The following is a 19715-nucleotide window of genomic DNA, read 5'->3' on the forward strand; positions in this document are numbered from 1 at the left end:
ACATTCAAGAAGCATTTAGATGAGCACTTGAAATGCCGTAGCATACAAGGCTACGGACCAAGTGCTGGAAAATGGGATTAGAATAGACGGGGCTTGATGGCCGGCGCGGACACGATGGGCTGAAGGGCCTCTTTCTGTGCTGTATAAATCTATGACTCTATGACTACAAGGCTACGGACCAAGTGCTGGAAAATGGGATTAGAATAGACAGGACTTGATGGCCGGCATGGACACAATGGGCTGAAGGGCCTCTTTCTGTGCTGTGACTCTAAATAGGAGGGGCCCAAGGATAGATCCTTGGGGGACACCAGAGGTAACGATGCGGGAGTGGGAAGAGAAGCCGTTGCAGGTGATTCTGTGGCTACAATTAGATAGATAAGAATGGTACCAGGTGAGTGCAGTCCCACCCAGCTGGATGACGGTGGAGAGGAGTTGGGAGAAGGATGGAGTGGTCAACCGTGACAAAGGCTGCAGACAAGTCAGGAAGGACGGGGAGAGATAGTTTACCTTTGTCACAGTCACAAAGGATGTCATTTGATGAGACTTTGATGAGACTTGATTTGACTTCAGGGCCAAGTCAGTGAGGTGGATTGGGCTGTTTCTGGCCCGCTGGTTGTTGTGGGCACGGCTGGACACCAGTGGGACCGGCTCTACCCTGTTTGTTCTTTGAGGCAAAATAAGCCAAAAAAAATTCCTGCTCCCCCCCCTTACCCTTTCTACACTCCTTTTACAGGGATTTAGAAGTGGAGCATTTACAGACAGGAAGCTCAAACCAAACATCACCTCAAATTCTGACAAGAGTTACGTGATTCCTCAGGACCTGATTCAGTCGCTCCTCCAATCTGCTGGCACCCCCGTGAGTTCACACTGGGGAGAGAACTTTTAAATGTTCTGAAAGAGCTTCAAAATCTACAAATACCTGAAGCGACACCAGTGGCCACACACTGGGAGAAACCCGGGCCCCGTGTCTGGGAAGGGATTCACTCAGCCATCTGCTCCGATGATACACCAGCAAGTTCACACTAGGGAGAGACCTTTAACCCGCTCCGTGTGTGGCAGGGATTAATTGCACCATCCGTGCTGCTGAGACACCAGCTTGTCCACACCGATGAGAGACCGTTGACCTGCTCTGTGTTTTTGAAGCGATTATCTTATTCTGCCACCCTCCTGAGACACCAGCTTGTTCATGTTAAATGTTCTGACTGTGGGAAGAGATTTAAAAGGTCCCAGGATCTGAAGAGACACCAGCTGGAGAGAGCAGGAGAGATTCTGTTCACCTGCTCTGTGTGTGGGAAGAGATTCACTCGGTCCTCGAATCTGCTGGCACACCAGCGAGTTCACACTGGGGAGAGGCCGGTGAAACATTCCGACTGTGGGAAAAGCTTTCAAATGTCCCAGGAGCTGAAGGGACAGCAGCTGGAGAGAGCAGGAAAGAGGCCATTCACCTGCTCCGTGTGTGGGAAGAGATTCACTCGGCCCTCCCACCTGTTGAGACACCAGCGAGTTCACACTGGGGAGACACCATTCATCTGCTCCATGTGTAAGGAGGGATTCACTCAGTCATCCAACCTGTTGAGACACCAGCGAGTTCACACTGATGAGAAACCATTTAAATGTTCTGACTGTGAGATGAGCTTTAAAACCTCTGGGGATCTGAAGGAACACCAGCGAGTTCACTCCGATCAGAGACCATTTACATGTTCTGTCTGTGGGATGAGCTTTAAAAGCTCCAGGAATCTGAGCGGACACCAGCAAGTTCACACTGATGAGAGACCATTTAAATGTTCTGACTGTGGGAAGACATTTAAATGTTCAAAGGGCCTGAAGAGACACCAGCTGGAGAAAGAAGGAAAGAGACCGTTCAGCTGCTCTGTGTGTGGCAAAGGATTCACTCGGTCATCCCACCTACAGAGACACCAGCGAGTTCACACTGTTCTGTAGCGCAGGGCCCTTTAGACAGCTGGGGTGACGTGAACATGGAACGGATGAATGTTTTATAAATTCTTGTACTGCTGTTTAATCTTTAAGACTGTTGCGCTGATGATTCCCTTCGATTGACAGTTCATGGTGTTCCTTAGAATGTACAGCACAGAAACAGGCCATTCGGCCCAACTGGTCCATGCCAGTGTTTATGCCCCACACCCACCTTACTTCAATTAACCCGATCAACGTCTCCTCCCATTCCTTTCTCTCTTGTGTGGCTTCCCCATAAATCTATCTGGGCTGTTCACCTCAACCGCTCCCTGTGGTAGCGAGCTCCCCATTCTCACCATTCTCTGGGTAAAGAAGTTTCTCCTGAATTCCCTCCTGGATTTGTTAGTGACTTTTATATTTATAGCCCCATAAATATGATGAGATTTTGTTAAGCTGACCAGTATGTTGTTGTACTTTGTCTTTTTCTGATGAATGAAACATTACTGAGCCCCTGTACCCGTGTTATGGGATGAAGTGCCAGACAAGTGAAGGCACAACGTCTGGGTGTGAATCTAATAATAACCTCACGGACCGTATAGGTGTGATAACCAGACGGGCTTGTGGTTATAGTCTGGTCACAGATGGACTAAATTCCCTGAATTAGCAGGAGTTCGGGAGGCAGTCAACAGACGGGTCCAAACAATCCCATTTCCTGAGCGGTAACCAAGCTTGTGTATAAGAACAGGCCACTTAAGCCATTGTCAGTTGGAACAGACTCGAGAAGGTCGCGTGCGAATCCACTGTACTTCAATTCTCCAGATTGAGGGAATTATCACCCGATCTGTGTTATGCAGCGCTCTTAATAAAGTCTGGAGAGACAATTTGTGTTCTTGTGAGCTTGATTATCTGGTATCTGAAACCCTAGGACTCCTGATCATTAGAGTCAACCTCAGTGTGTGGAAAGGGATTCCCTGGTGTATCCCACCCGCTGACACACCAGTGTCCACAGTGTGACTGCGGTGGGTCGATTCCACTGTTTCCGATGCCTTTAATCACATCCAGGACTGAACCATGTTAATTCAGGCAACTGGGGCTGGTTAATGTTAAGAGCCCCCAATAACTGGGCTGGATTTAAAGATTATTCCGTTCTCTCAGTACTCGTGAGCAGAGAGAAGCTGATGTTATAGAATCATAGAGCACAGTGGGATGCCTTTCGGCCCATCGTGCTGGTGCCAGCTCTCTGAAAGAGCGATGCGATTAGTCCCACTGCCCTGCTCTTTCCCCACAGCCCTGCAAATTTCTGCTTTTAGTATATATCCAATTCCCTTTTGAAAGTTACTGTTGAATCTGCTTCCACCTCCCATTCAGGCAGTGCATTCCAGATCATCACAATTCGCTGTGTAAGACTCCTCATTTCCTCTCTAGATTCTTTTGCCAATGATCTGAAATCTGTGTCCTCTCGTTACCGACCCTCCTGCCAGTGACAACAGCTTCTCCTTGTTTGCTCGATCAAAACCCCTCATAATTTTGAGCACCTCGATCAGAGCTCCACTTAACCGTCTCTGCTCCAAGTTATATTGCCATTGTTTTGTGAATTGTTACTGTGATCGAGGTGCTGGATGTCCGTGCCTGGGGAATGGGACATTCTATTCTCATGAGCACCGAGTGTCAGCATCCAGCAATCTCTGGTCAGGGACTGTCTTTTTAAACTGCCTCACCTGAGCTTTTTGACTCCCTGATTTCATTATTAAACATTTTAGAGTTTTTGCAGAGTGACCAAGGCTGAACAGATAAATGTGAGGTATTACATTTTGGTAGGAAGAATGCGGAGGTCACTTATCACTTGGAGGGTGCGAGTCTAGGTGGGGTAGAGGAGCAAAGGTATCTCGGAGTACAAATACACAAATCACTAAAAGTTGGGACAGGTTAGCAAGGCCATAAAAAAAAAGCAAACCAAGCACTAGGGTTTATTTCTAGAGGGATAGAATTGAAAAGTAGTGAAGTTATGCTAAACCTGTATCGAACCTTGGTTAGACCACACTTAGAGTACTGCGTACAGTTCTGGTCACCATATTATAAAAAGGATATAGAGGCACTGGAGAGGGTGCAGAGAAGATTTACAAGGATGATACCAGAAATGCGAGGGTATACATATCAGGAAAGGATGAGCAGGCTGGGTCTCTTTTCTCTTGAAAAAAGAAGGCTGAGGGGTGACCCAATAGAGGTCTTTAAAATTATGAAAAATCCCTGCGGTACTCCACTAGTCACTTCCTGCCACTCGGAAAAAGAGCCGTTTGTTCCAACTCTTTGCTTCCTGTCTGCCAACCAGTTCTCTATCCAAGTCAGTACATTGCCCCCAATCCTATGTGCCTTAACTTTACATGCTAATCTCTTATGCAGGACCTTATCGAAAGCCTTCTGATTACCGCATCCACTGGTTCTCCCTTATCTATTCTAACAGTTACATCCACAAAAAGTTCCAGTAGATTAGTCAAGCACGATTTACCTTTTGTAAATCCATGTTGACTTTGTCCGATCCTGTCACTGTTTTCCAAGTGCTCTGCTATTACATCTTTTATAATGGACTCCAGCATTTTCCCCACTACCGATGTCAGGCTTACCGGTCTATAAATCCCCATTTTCTCTCTACCACCTTTTTTGAATAGTGGGGTAACATTAGCTACCCTCCAATCCATGGGAACTGTTCCAGGCTCTATACAATTTTGGAAGATAACCAGCAATACATATGTTCAGAACCAGGGGTCACAGTCTAATGATAAGGGGTAGACCATTTAGGACAGAGGAGGAATTTCTTCACCCAGAGAGTGGTGAACCTGTGGAATTCTCTACTACAGAAGGCAGTAGAGGCCAATTCATTAAATATATTCAAGAAGGAGTTGGATAAATTTCTTAAGGCTAAATGGATCAAGGGGTATGGGGAGAAAGCAGGGACCCGGTACTGAATTTGGATGAACAGCCATGATCGCATTGAATGGTGGAGCAGGCTCAAGGGGCCGAATGGCCTACTCCTGCTCCTATCTTCTATGATTCTATGTATGTTTACTATTTCTAGGGCCACATCCTTAAGTACCCTAGGATGTAGATTATCAGGCCCTGGGGATTTATCGGTCTTCAATCCCGTTAATTTCCCTAACACCATTTCCCTACAAATACTGATTTCATTCAGTTCCTCCCTCTCATCAGACCCTATGTTCCCCAACATCTCTGGGAGGTTATTTATGTGCTCCTTTGTGAAGACAGAACCGAAGTATATATTTAATTGGTCTGCCATTTCTTTGTTCCCCATTATAAATTTCCCTGATTCTGACCGCAAAGGACCAACGCTTGACTTCACCAATCTTTTTCTCTACACATATCTATAAAAGCTTTTACAGTCAGTTTTTATGTTATCCGCATGCTTACTCTCATACTCTATTTTCCCCCTCTTAATTATTCCCTTTGTCCTCCTTTGCTGAATCCTAAACTGCTCTCAATCCTCAGGTTTACTGCTTTTTCTGGCCAATTTATATGTCCTCTCCTTGGATCTTATGCTATCCCTAATTACCCTTGTTAGCCACGGTTGAGTCACCTTTTTTGTTTTATTGTTATGCCAAACAGGGATGAACAAATTCTGTAGTTCATCCATGCGATCTTTGAATGTTTGCCATTGCCTAACCACCGTCAACCCTTTGAGTAACATTCCCCAATGAATCCTACCCAACTCATGCCTCATACCATCGTAGTTTCCTTTATTTAAATTCAGGACCCTAGACTCTGAGTCAACTACTTCACTCTCCATTTTAATGAAGAATTCTATCATATTATGATCGCTCCGACGCAAGGGGCCTCACACAACTAGATTGCTAATTAATCCTTTCTCATTACATAATACCCAGTCTAAGATGGCCTGATCTCTAGTTGGTCCCTCGACATATTGATCCAGGAAACCATCCCGTATACACTCCAGGAATTCCTCCTCCACAGTATTGTTACTAATTTGGTTAGCCCAATCTATAGGTAGATTAAAGTCACCCATGATAACTGCTGTGCCCTTATTGCACGTGTCTCTAATTTCCCGTTTAATGCCATCCCCAACCTCCGCATTACTGTTTGGAGGTCTGTATACCACTCGCACTAATGTTTTCTGCCCCTTGGTATTTCTCAGTTCTACCCATACAGAATCCACATCATCAGAGCTAATATCCTTCCTTTCAATTGTGCTAATCCCCTCTTTAACTAGCAATGCTACCCCACCTCCTTTTCCTTTTTGCCTATCTTTCCTGAATATTGAATACCCCTGGATGTTGATTTCCCAGTCTTGGTCACCCTGGAGCCATGTTTCCTAATCCCAATCATATCATAGCCATTTACCTCTATTTGCGCAGCTAATTCCTCCACCTTATTACGAATGCTCCTCGCATTAAGACACAAAGCCTTCAGGCTTGTTTTTTTAACTCTCTTAGACCTTTTACAATTATTATTTACTGTGGCCATGTTTGATTTAAACCCTTGATTTCTCTGACTGCCACCTTTGTTTTTCTCCTTCCTATCTTTTGCTTCTATATTTCTTTCCTTTTCCTCTGTCTCCCCGCTCAGGTTCCCAACCCTCTGCCATTTTAGTTTAAACCCTCCCCCAGAGCACTAGCAAACACTCCCCCTAGGACATCGGTCCCGGTCCTGCCCAGGTGCAAACCGTCCATTTTGTACTGGTCCCACCTCCCCCAGAACCGGTTCCAATGTCCCAGGAATTTGAATCCCTCCCCCTTGCACCATTCCTCTAGCCACGTATTCATCTGAAATATCCTTCTATTTCTACTCTGACTAGCACGTGGCACTGGTAGCAATCCTGAGATTACTACCTTTTGAGGTCCTATTTTTTAATTTACCTCCTAACTCCCTATATTCAGCTTTTAGGACCTCATCCTGCTTTTTACCTATATCGTTGGTACCTATATGCACCACGACAACTGGCTGTTCACCCTCCCCTTCCAAAATGTTCTGCAGCCGCTCTGAGACATCCTTGCCCCTTGCACCAGGGAGGCAACCCACCATCCTGGAGTCTCGTTTGCGGCCACAGAAACGCCCATCAATTCCCCTTACAATAGAATCCCCTATTACTGTCGCTCTCCCACACTTTTTCCTCCCGTCCTGTGCAGCAGAACCACCCACGGTGCCAGGAAGTTGGCTGCTGCTGCCTTCCCCTGATAAGCCATCTCCCTCACCAATATCCAAACAGATCAGGATGACAGGAGGTCAAACAGGACAAGTGCATTCCTGACCAGAATGGCTGGTGGCTCAGTCTCAGGCCCAGTCTGACTCTGTGTCCTTTCTGTTAGGACTCGTCCTTCTCATATTCAACACATATTCCAGGGCGATATGATAGAAATGTTTAAAATGATGAAAGGTGGGATGGGGTAGATAGAAGCAGGCTGCTTCCAATGATTGAGGGATCAAGACAAGGAGCCATAGATACAAGATTAAATGTAGGAGATTTAGAACAGTGATCAGGAAAGCCTTCTTCACACGGAGAGTTGTGAGGCTGTGGAATTCACTTCCAGGGTCAGTGGTTGGGTAACAAGGTTCTGTGCTGACAAGTGGTCCTCATGTTTTTATCCAGGACAGGCCTCAGCCCAGTCACTTGTTCCAAATGTTGATGCAATGGTTCAAGCTGAGAGGTGCCAGGGATCGGGAGCAGCAGCAGCTGTGAATAAAATCTAACTGTAAATAATCACAGATATAGTTTATCTTCATTTATTCCTATTTTAATAACTTTTGCTGAATGTGGCCAATGCCAAGTCCAGGATATCGGATCAGACCCACCATAGAAAATGAGTTTGACACCCCTGAGGTCAACAATGTCAACCGGATTCCCCTCATCACCAACCGAGCAATATCTTCACAAAACTCCAGCTAGTTTGTAGACGTGACCTTGTTTTCTGAAGCCGTGTTGAGTCTCTCTAACGGCCCCTTCTCTTTCCCCAGTGATCATAAACAGCATCTCTCAGGATCCCTTCAAGCATCTTCCCTGTGATCGAGGTCACACTGGTGGGCCTGTAGTTCCCCGGCTCTGATCTCTCCCCGATTTGGAAAATGGGAGCGAGGTGAGCTGCCTTCCAATCTCAGGGAACAATCCCTGACTTTATGGAGCTGTTGATGATACGGGCAAGAGGCTCACAGAGCACCGTCCCATCTCTATAAACACCCGTGGGTGGATATCATCTGGACCTGGAGCGCCATCTAATTTCAGATTTCAGATTTTATCCAAGATGACAATCCCTTTCTATTTTAATATTGATGATGTTATTTTGTCACCAGCACATCCCACAGCTGGAATCTGAGCATCATCCACAGGAGTGTAGACTGATGTGAAATAGTCATTTAACAGCTGTCACTGCCTGGGAATCTGTTTCACTCTGCCCTGAACTGTCTTTCAGTGGCCTTAATCCATCTTTAATGGTCTTCTGACTCCTGACGTAGCTGGAAAAGCTTTTGCAATTATTACCACAATTGGGCAGCTTCTTCCTTTCCAAAGATCTCTGAGCTTCTCTAATGGCTGCTTTTGTCTTCCTCAATTCTGGGTGATATTTGTCCCCATTCTCCTGTAAACTGAATTCATCTTGATCCAAACTGGATTCAATGTAAGACTGTTCAGGGAGTCAGACATCATTCTCCCCTAGACCTACGCTGACAGGTAAAACCCCAGACGGTTCCTCAGTAAGGATTCCTCTGGTTCCACAGCATATATTTGTCAGGATACTGAAACCCAGCTTTCTTACCGTCCACTCCTGGAGGCCCCACTCCCTGAGCCTACAACCTTCAGCAGGGTCAGTGCTGGAGTTCCACAGCACGAGTGATCCCAGAGTAACTGTCAGGATCGCACCCCCGTGGATGTTCCAGGTGTATTTTTAGTTATTCTGGTGTCTAACACACACACATCAATAAAACAGGGAATTCCTGGAAACATGCTGCTGGTCCTTCTTTATCTGGAGATCAAATGTCTGTTGTATAATTGTACCAGCAGTTAACAGGCTCCTGTGAACTCCTCCCTCTGCTATTTTAATGCCGACTTTAACCAATTTATTTTAAATGGTGTTTTTTTAAATGAGTTAATGCCTGCCTTAAAATGGTAGACTCAGGACTGTCACACAAACATGTTAAATCTACATAGAATAATTACCAGAGTCATTCTTAGACTGGAAACTTAAACCTGCCGTTTCACTTTCAGTCAGGAATAGATCGCAGTTTTACACCAAACTCTGATTTGACAGCACGTTTCCAGCATTCACTGTTGTTCTTCCTGACTCTAAACACAGTTGTAAAGGAGTCTTCTGTTCCGTGCCTAGGAGCTCTGAACCATGGAAGGGAGCGGCTGGGACACATTTCTTACATGCCTCGAGATTAACCCACACAGCAACTTTGCTGTCAGTGAAGAGAGATGAGGAATCCACACCAAGGTGTTTAAACCAAAGCTGATTTATTTGACAAATATCCAGAATATTAAACTCCAGCCCAGTTACAGGGGTTATTAACGTCAGCAGAAACAAACCCCAACTGTCAGAATGAATACGGTTCAGTCCTGGATGTGATTAACAGCAGCAAAAACAACAGAATCCAACCCCTGCTGTGACTTGTGAACTCGCTGGTGCCTCAGCAGATCATTTCTGCTTTTAAAGCTCTTCTCACAGACAGAACATTGAAACGGTCTCTTATTGGTGTGAACATACTGGTGTGAAGTGAGGTGGGATGAGCGAGTGAATCCCTTCCCACACGGAGCAGGTGAACGGTCTCTCCCCAGTGTGGGTGCGCTGGTGTACAGTGAGGTCAGATGATTGCTTGAACCCAGTCCCGCAGCGAGAGCACCTGAATGGTCTCTCATCAGTGTGAACACGTTAATGGCACATCAATTCCCCAGAACTTTTAAAGCACTTCCCACAGTCCGAGCATTTAAAAGGTCTCTCATCAGAGTGAACTTGCTGGTGTCTCAGCAGGTGAGATGACTGAGTGAATCCCTTCCCACACACGGAGCAGGTGAATGGCCTCTCCCCGGTGTGATTGTGTTGGTGTCTCAGCAGACCACTTCCGCTTTTAAAGCTCAGCTCACACTTCGAACATTTAAACAGTCTTTTATCAGAGTGAACAAGTTTGTGTTTCCGCAGGGTGGAAGAATGAGTGAATCTCTTCCCACACATGGCGCAGGTGAACAGCCTCTCCCCAGTGTGAACACGTTGATGGCATGTCAATTCCCCAGAACTTTTAAAGCACTTCCCACAGTCCGGGCATTTAAAAGGTCTCTCATCAGAGTGAACTCGCTGGTGTCTCAGCAGGTGAGATGACTGAGTGAATCCCTTCCCACACACAGAGCAGGTGAACAGCCTCTCCCCAGTGTGACTGCATTGATGAGTTTCCAGCTCAGACAGGTAACTGAATCCCTTTCCACAATCCCCACATTTACAGTCCTCACGTTCCTCCATGGTGTGGGTGTCCTTGTGCCTCTCCAGGTTGGACGATCAGTTGAAGCCTCGTCTGCACACAGAACACGTGTACAGTTTCTCCCCACTGTGAATGGGGTGATGTTTTTTCAGGCTGTGTAACTGGTTAAAGCTCTTTCCACACTCAGTGCACTGGAACACTCTCACTCGGGTGTGTGTGTCAATGATTGTCTCTCCTGGTCACAGGGACCCTGAAGCTCCGCCCACTCATTGTTCCGGCACAAGTTAGCCGCGCATGCGCTGTGATCCCGCCCTGTCCAAGATGGCGGCCAGTGACCCCTTGACCCAGGCGGCCGGGCCTGTCACCGCGGGGCAAACACAAGGCCTGTGGGCTCTTATTTGGGGCCTGAGGCCTAACCTGGGTGTTTATGAGGCTACCCAGCCCACCAGCGGGTCCAATTCCTCCCCGAGCCCACAATCTCCTACCGCCTGCTAGAAGGGCATGCTCAGAGCAAGCCCTGTCCTGCGCCTGCACACTGGGCTCCTGTAGTCATTGATAGGGCACATTCTACCACGCAGTGGATTCTGGGTAAACGCCCCGCCATTGAAAATCCCCATTGGTGACAGAAATAATATTTTTGTCATCCCATCGAGCTTGTGGGCGAAGAGGCAATAAACTAAGTCAATCAAGAAATTATACAGAAACCTGACTGGGCGCCACTTTTCCGTCACCAACATCTTTCTCTAGCCCATTTCTCGCAGCCTGGTTTAGTCACTAAATGTTTTCTAACTGTTTTCAAATTGAATTCAGGCCTGTTGTTCAAAGGGAAACTCTAGAGGCTTCATTCTTTGTGTGCCCTATCTGAGAGACTGTTAATGGGTTAAATAAGCTGGCAACAAGAGTTTATAAAAGATGGAAAGGGTTTAAAAATACCACTGGCAATGCCTCTAAACACACGGGACAGAAAAATCCACTTTGTCAGCGCCCCTACCACATGTCTCAATATCCAACTCCTCCACCACTGGTGCCATATGTCTGCAGTATATACGGTTTACAAGATGAGCAAGATGGAGTCAAGGGCCGGGTAGCAGAATGGATGGAAAGATGGCTACAAAACAGAAATCAGAGGTTGAAGTTTAAGAACATTTCTCGGTGTGGCAGAAAGTGAGAAGTGGTGTCCCGCAGCGATCTGTGCTGCTGGGACTAGTGTTGTTTACCATGACACAGAAGCAAAATACTGCGGATGCTGGAAATCTGAAATAAAAACAAAATGCTGGAAATACTCAGCAGGTCAGGCAGCATCTGTGGAGAGAGAAACAGTTAACGTTTCAGGTCGGTGACCCTTCATCAGAACTGGAAAAAGTTGGAGATGCAACAGGTTTTTAAGCAAGTGTAGGGGCAGGGAAAGGGGGGAGGGGAGGAAAGAACAACAGGGAAGGTCTGTGATAGGATGGAAGGCCGGAGAGATCAAGAGACAAAAGGGATGATGATGCAAAGCAAAAGGAGAGGTAATGGGACAAGTTAAGCAACAAAAGATGACTCTAGATGAAGTGTAAATGGCAATGGCAGGAAGATCAACAGCTGCCTTGTGAGAGAGGGGGGAAAATGAAAAAAAAGATAGGGACAGAGGTTCTGGTCTGAAATTGTTGAACTCGATGTTGAGTCCGGAAGGCTGTAAAGTGCCTAATCGAAAGATGAGGTGCTGTTCCTCGAGCTTACGTTGAGCTCCATTGGAACAGTGTAAGAGGCCGAGGATGGTGAGGTCAGAGTGGGAGTGGAGCGGTGAATTAAACTGACAGGCGACCGAAAGCTCGGGGTCACCCTTACGGACTGAATGGAGGTGTTCCGCAAAGCGGTCACTCAATCTGCGTTTGGTCTCCCCAATGTTGAGGAGACCACATCATGAGCAGCGAATACAGTATACTAAATTGCAAGAAGTACAAGTAAATCGCTGTTTCACCAAGAAGGAGTGTTTGGGGCCCTGGACGGTTGGAAGGGAGGAGGTAAAAGGGTAGGTGTTGCAACTCCTGCGCTTGAACGTGAAGGTGCCAAGCGAAGGGGTGTTGGGGGTGATAGAGGAGTGGACCAGAGTGTTGCGGAGGGAGTCGTCCCTTCAGAATGCTGAAAGAGGAGGTGAGGGGAAGATGTGTTTGGTGGCAGGATCATGCTGGAGGTGGCGGAAATGGCAGAGGATATTCCGTTGAATGTGGAGGCTGGTGGGGTGAAAGGTGAGGACAAGGGGAACCCTAGCATGGTTCCGGGAGGGAGGGGATGGGGTGAGAGCAGAAGTGCAGGAAATGGAATGGACACAGTCAAGGGCCGTGTCAACCACAGTAGAGGGAAATCCTCGGTTGAGGAAAAAGGAAGACATGTCGGAAGCACTGGTATGGAAGGTGACATCATCAGAGCAGATGCAGCAGAGATGGAGAAACTGGGAGAATGGAATAGAGTCCTTACAGGAGGCGGGGTGGGTGGAAGTGTAGTCCAGGTAGCTGTGGGAGTCAGTGGGCTTATAGTGAATGTTTACCATGATTTGGACTCAGAACTTGGAGTATGGTGTCAGAGTTTGCAGATGGCACCAAATTGGGTGGTGTAACTAATAATGTTGGGGACTGCACCAAAATACAGGAAAACATAAACAGGCTTGCAGACTTGGCAGATAAATGGGGAATGAAATTCAATATTGCAAAATGTGAGCTGGTTCATTTTGGTAGGAGGAATAAGGAGGCCACTTATTCCCTGTGCTCACTGACCTACATTGGCTCCCGGTTAAGCAGCACCTCAATTTCAAAATTCTCATCCTTGTTTTCAAATTCCCACATGGCCGCGCTCCTTCCAATCTCTGTAATCTCCTTCAGCCCCCACAACCCCCCCGAGATATCTGCGCTCCTCTAATTCTGCCCTCTTGAGCAACCCTGATTATAATCGCTCAACCTTTGGTGGCCGTGCCTTCTGTTGCCTCAGCCCTAAGCTCTGGAATTCCCTGCCTAAACCTCTCCGCCTCGCTATCTATCTTTCCTCCTTTAAGACACTCCTTAAAACCTACCTCTTTGACCAAGCTTTTGGTCACCTGCCCTAATTTATTCTTATGTGGCTCAGTGTCAATTTTTTGTCTTAAAATACTCCTGTGCAGCGCTTTGGGACGTTTTACTACGTTAAAGGCGCTATATAAATACAAGTTGTTGTTGTTGCTGTTAGAAGGGAATGAATTAAATGGAATAAAAGTGCAAAGAGATCTGTGATTACAGACACATAAAAGTAGCAACACAAGTTGAACAGGCCATAAAGAGTGCAAAGAAAGGACTGGGGCCCATTTTAGAATAGAATACAAAAGCAGGGAGGTAATGTTGAATTTATATTGAACCTTGGTGAGACCACAGTTGGAGCACTGTGAGCGGTTCTGGTCTCCACTCTACAAAAGGATATTGAAGCACTGGAGAAAATGCTGAAAGATTGACAAGAACGTTACCAGAATTGAGAGGATGCGACTCTCAGGCACGATTGAGCAGGTTTGGGCTCTTTTCTCTGGAAGAGAAGACTAAGAGGAGTCCTGATTGATATGAAGGGGTTTATAGGGTAGATGTGGAGAAACTGTTTCCACTTATGGATGAGTCAGACAAGGAGGCAGAAATATAAGATCGTCACTAACAGATCAAATAAAGAAGTTCGGAGGAAGTTCTTCACACACAGTGTGGTGAGAATGTGGAACTCGCCGCCACACTGAGTGACTGAAGCAGATAGCAATGGTACATTTAAGAGCAGCGTTGATGTATCTATGAGAGAAGGGAATAAAGGAATATGAGGGCAGGGTAGGAAGAGGTCATTAGAGTGGGTGGAGGCTCGTGTAGAGTATAAACACTGGCACAGACCAGTTGGGCCAAATGGCCTGTTTCTAGGCTGTCAATTCTATGTACGTACAGCAGGGGTGGATTAATACTCGGGCCCTCGGGACCCTGGGGTGGATTAATGCTCAGAGCTATGTGGCCCTTGCCCATGGGGTGCGTTAAGAACATACATAAGAACATAAGAATTGGGAGCAGGAGTATGTCACACGGCTCTTCGAGCCTGCTCTGCCATTCAATAAGATCATGGATGATCCTCGACCTCAACTCCACTTTCCCACCCAATCCCTATATTCCTTGATTCCCCTAGAGTCCAAAAATCTATCTATTTTAGCCTTGAATATACTCAACGACTCAGCATCCACAGCCATTTGGGGTAGAGAATTCCAAAGATTCAGAACCCTGAGTGAAGAAATGTCTCCTCATCCTTAAATGGCCGACGCCTTATCCTGAGACTATGCCCCCTAGTTCTAGACTCTCCAGTCTGGGGAAACAACCTCTCAGCATCTACCCTGTCAATCCCCCTCAGAATCTTACATGTTTCAATGAGATCACCTCTCATTCTTCTAAATGCCAGAGAGTATCGGCTCAATCTACTCAATCTCTCATCCCAGGGATCAATCTAGTGAACCTTTGTTGCACCGCCTCTAAGGCAAGTATGTCCTTCCTCAGGTAAGACCAAAACTGTGCACAGTACTCCAGGTGTGGTCTCACCAAGGCCCTGTACAATTGTAGTAAGACGTCCTTACTCTTGTACTCCATCCCCCTTGCAGTAAAAGCCAACATGCCATTTGCCTTCCTAATTGTCTGCTGTACCTGCATGCTAACATTCTGTGTTTCCTGTACGAGGACACCAAAATCTCTCTGAACACCAACATTTAATAGTTCCTCAATATTTAAAAAAATTCTGTTTTCCTATTTTTCTTATCAAAGTGAATAACCTCACAATTCTCCACATTATACTCCATCTGCCGTCTTGTTGCCCCCTCACCTAACCTGTCTACATCCCTTTGCAGGCTGCTTGTGTCCTCCTCTCAGCTTACTTTCCCACCTAGCTTTGTATTGTCAGCAAACCTGAATACATTGCACTTGGTCCCTTCATCTAATCATTGATATAGATTGTAAATAGCTGAGGCCCAAGCATCCTTGTGGCACCCCACGAGTTACAGCCTGCCAATCGGAAATTGACCTGTTTATTCCTACTCTCTGTTTTCTGTCAGTCAACCAATCCTCTCTCCAAACTAATACATTACCCTCAATCCCACGAGCCCTTATCTTGCTTAGCAACCTTTTATGTGGCACATTATCGAATGCCTTTTGCAAATCCAAATATACTACATCCACTGGTTCGCCTTTATCTACCCTGCCAGTTACATCCTTAAAAAACCTAATACATTTGTTAAACACGATTTCCCTTTCATAAAACCATGTTCACTCTGCCTCAGTGCCCTGTTACCACTTCCTCAGTAATGAATTCCAGCATTTTCCCCACGACTGATGTCAGGCTAACTGGACTGTAGTTCCCTGTTTTTGCTCTCCCTCCTTTCTTGAATAGAATGCTTGGGCCGATGGGCCCTCCCCAGAGGAGGATTAATGCTCGTGCCTATGGGACCCTCCCCTATGGATGGATGAATGCTGCTGATGGCCCACAGCACCTTATGGGTACCCAGTTTTGAGCTGCTAGGTCTGTTCAAATTCTATCGCACTTAGCACAATGGATCGTTTGCACAGTGTGAAGACACTTGGTGTAATCTGTAAATTCCAACAACATGCCTCCAGTTTCTGAGTCCAAATGATAGTGAACACCAGTGGTCCCAGCACGGATCCGTGTGGGACACCAGTTCTCACTTTCTGCTAGTCCGAGAAACTCCCCTTAACTTCCACCCTCTGATTTCTGTTTTGGAGCCATCTTTCCACCCATTCTGCTACCTGGACCTTGACTCCACACGGCCTGTAGATCATACTTACTGTGGACACAGTACATCAATGGTGGAGGGGGTGGATATTGAGTCCTGTGCCAAGGTGCTGATGAAGTGAACTTCCCTGTCTTTGTGTTTTAGGCAACGCTGGTGGTGTTTTTCACTTCCTTCCACCTTTATAAGAATTGTTGCCGAATTATTAAACCCTTTTACAGCCTCATGAGTGGGACACACAAACAACGAGGCCTCGTAAGTTTCCCTCAGAATTACAGACGGGCGGAAGGTGGGAAGTGGTGTTCCACGGGGATTGGTGCTGGGACCACTGTTGTTCACCATTTACATGAATGATTTGGACTTGGGAATCAGAAGCACAATTTCAAAATTTGCTGATGACACTAAATTGGAGGGTGTAGTTAATACTGAGGAAGACTGCAATAGCATCCTTGTAGAATTATTCAGTTGTGTTCAGTAAATAGCAGCATCTTTTAATTTGCCTTGAATGATCACATCACTATATAGTTAAGTGAAAAACAGAAATCACTAAAAGCTCCCAATTTCAGAATTGTCAGATTCAAACTCAACTTCTTCCAAGTACAATCTAACATTCAAAAATTATAATGGATGTAGGCGAGATATTAGGACTGTTGTCTAACACAATCCAAACACAGTGACACACAGACAGATGGGCAGGTGTAGCTTCACAGCGAATCCTTTCAAGCCTCACTAAAAAGTGGCAGACTGGCAATCCATTGTCCACTAATGGAGTTGTGATCTTTGTAAATTAAGAAAGGAAATGCATGGGAATGTGTCAAAGAGTTGATTAACAGAGTGGGGCATCATCTCCCTTTGATTTCTATTTCTGACACCAGGCAACAGAAAAAGGTCATTACAACACGACATAAACAGACTCTTCAGGTGTGAGACATCAGACTTCAGAACAACACGTCTGCCAGCTCTGGCCACAAACCCCAGTACAGTCAACCTTTCAGCAGCTGCAGCCCTGATTAAATAACTAATAGTTTAACATGTCTAGTAGAACTTTTGTATTAAAATAGAAGAAATGTATTTGTGACACACACACAATTAATAATTAAATCACAATGTGATTGTGAGGATCGATTATCGCCTCTTGATACCTTCCGTGTCCACCGGTCGAGGAAGGTATCAAGTGAACCGGTGGACACCGCCTGCTCCCTCTCCAGGGCCACCCGGGCACGGACAAGACCGCGAGAGAGAGGCAGGCAGCCAGAGTGACCACCCCATGGGCCCCGCCCATCCTGGACCTACAAATTGCTGTTTTCACCAGGCCCAAGAGCAGGTCCAGGAGAAGATCCTCCCATTACCCACGCCCCTCCGCACTGGGCGGCCAAAGATTAGGAGTGTGGGGCTAAAGTGTAACCAAGAGTTGAGGAGCAGCCCCTTCAGGTAACTATACAGGGGCTGCAACCTCTCACACTGAATATATACACGGCCCGGGGACTCCTCTAGGCCGCAGAAAAGACATCTGGCCTTGGAGTCTGGAAAGGAGCTTATAATCTGTTGCACACAACAGCTCCTTGCAACAGTCTCCACCCCAAATCCCCAATGGTGCAGGGAAGGACTCCCGCATAGAGAGCTCTCCATTGGGGACCCCTGCCTCCACCAGACAGCAAGCTTACCTGACAGTCTGATTGACATTGGGCAATAAACTAAATTAGTCAATAAATGATACAGAAACCCAAGTCCCCGGGTCCTCAGCCCTGGTGTGAAGTACGCTGGCCACCAATTTTCCATTACTGACTCACACCTCAGGCCCCGCCCAATCTCGTTTAATTACTAAATGTTTTCTAACTCGGGTTCAGGCCTGTCATTCTATGGGAAACTTACAAGGCCTCATTTATAGGTGTGTCCCACCTGAGCGGCTGTTAATGGCTTTAATAAACTGGCAGCAAGGTTTTTTTTTAAAGGTGAAAAATGCAACTAGCGATGCCTCAAAACTCGCGGACAGAGAAATCCACTTCATCAGCGCCCCTGCCACAGGACTCAATATCCACCCCCTCCACCACTGGTGCACTGTGTCTGCAGTATGTACGGTCTACAAGATGACCACGGTCAGGCCGTGTGGAGTCAAGGGCCAGGCAGCAGAATGGATGGAAAGATCGCTACAAACTTCCCTTAACTCCAATCCTCTGATTTCTGTTTTGTAGCCATTTTCCATCCATTCTGCTGCCGGGCCCTTCACTCCACACGGCCTGACCTGGGTCATCTTGTAGATCTTACATACTGTTTATGGATAGCAAGCTGGTCACAAAACAGAAAGTAGGGGTTGGGAGCAGCTACTCAGATGGCAAAAGTTGGTAAGTGGTGTTCCACAGGGATCGGTGCTGGGATCACTGTTGTTCACCATTTACAGAAACGATTTGGAGTCGGGAATCAGAAGAACAATTTCAAAATTTGTCGATGATACCAAATTGGGAGGTAGAGTTAATACTGAGGAAGACAAAATGCAAGAAGATATTAATAAATTTCAGAATGGGCGTGTAATTGGCAAATGAATTTCACTGTAGATCAGTGTGAGGTGGTGTGTTAATGAATTTCACTATAGATCAGTGTGAGGTGGTGTGTTTTGGTGGGAAGAATAAGGAGGCCACACACTACTTGGACAAGGGGGTGAAATTGGGTTGCTTTGTGCCTCCCGCGATATTCAGCGGGAGGTTAGCGGTGGCGGTAGACGGTAGCACCCCGCAGCACTGCACCGCTGGCAATGACATCATCGCCATGTGCAGCACCCCGGCTGCAACCTTGGGTTGCGACCCCTGACCTATCGCCGGATGATATGTCCGACAGGGTCAGGGGTTGTTCCTGCAGCCGTGGCAGCGCCACTTAAAGGGCAGGTGTCGGGCGGCAACTTTTTATTTTGGCCGACTGCCAGCACCTGCCCCCTTCCCCTTTCTTCTTTGGGGTGCCGGCCACGATCGCTCAGCCCGGCGCTCCTCTTGATCCGACACCCCACTCCCCGGTGGTCCTGCAGGGCCCCGGTGTGCACAGTGCTAGGCTCCTCCCTGTTAATCAGGGAGGGAGGTCTGCTATGACGCGGTGCTATGTGCCGACGGGCGTGGCGCTGTTACACGAAGTGCCGGGAAATTCACTGGTAGCGCCCCAAGAGGGAGGGGAGCGCTTCCAGTAGCACCCCACCTCCTGCCTGGGGTGCTACCACTGAATTTAATGCACAGGGACACTAACTTTTTCGGGGGGCTAAAATTAGCCCCGGTGACCTTAGCGACCCAAAGGGGGCACCACCGAATTTCCCCCTAAGAGTCTAAATGGGCTGGAGGAGCAGAGGGATCCAGGGATACAGATACACAAATCACTAAAAGTAGCAACACAGGTTAATAAGGCCATTAAACAAAAAGCACTGAGTACATTCCTAAAGGAGCCTTCTGTTCCTTGCCTAGGAGCTCTGAACCATGGCAGAGAGCGGCTGGGACACGTTTCTCACACGCCTCGAGATTAACCCGCATGGCAACTTTGCCGTCAGTGAAGAGAGAGAAGAAAGACCAAAGTGCCATTTGCCCCTCTCAGTGTGGCCCTGAAGGACTGTGTCCAGGCTGGAGTTCTGTTCCCGCCGTAC

Source organism: Somniosus microcephalus, unplaced genomic scaffold (assembly GCF_052327205.1).
Source record: "Somniosus microcephalus isolate GS21.2 unplaced genomic scaffold, FLI_Smic_1.0 unresolved_chr1, whole genome shotgun sequence".
Lineage (NCBI taxonomy): Eukaryota > Metazoa > Chordata > Chondrichthyes > Squaliformes > Somniosidae > Somniosus > Somniosus microcephalus.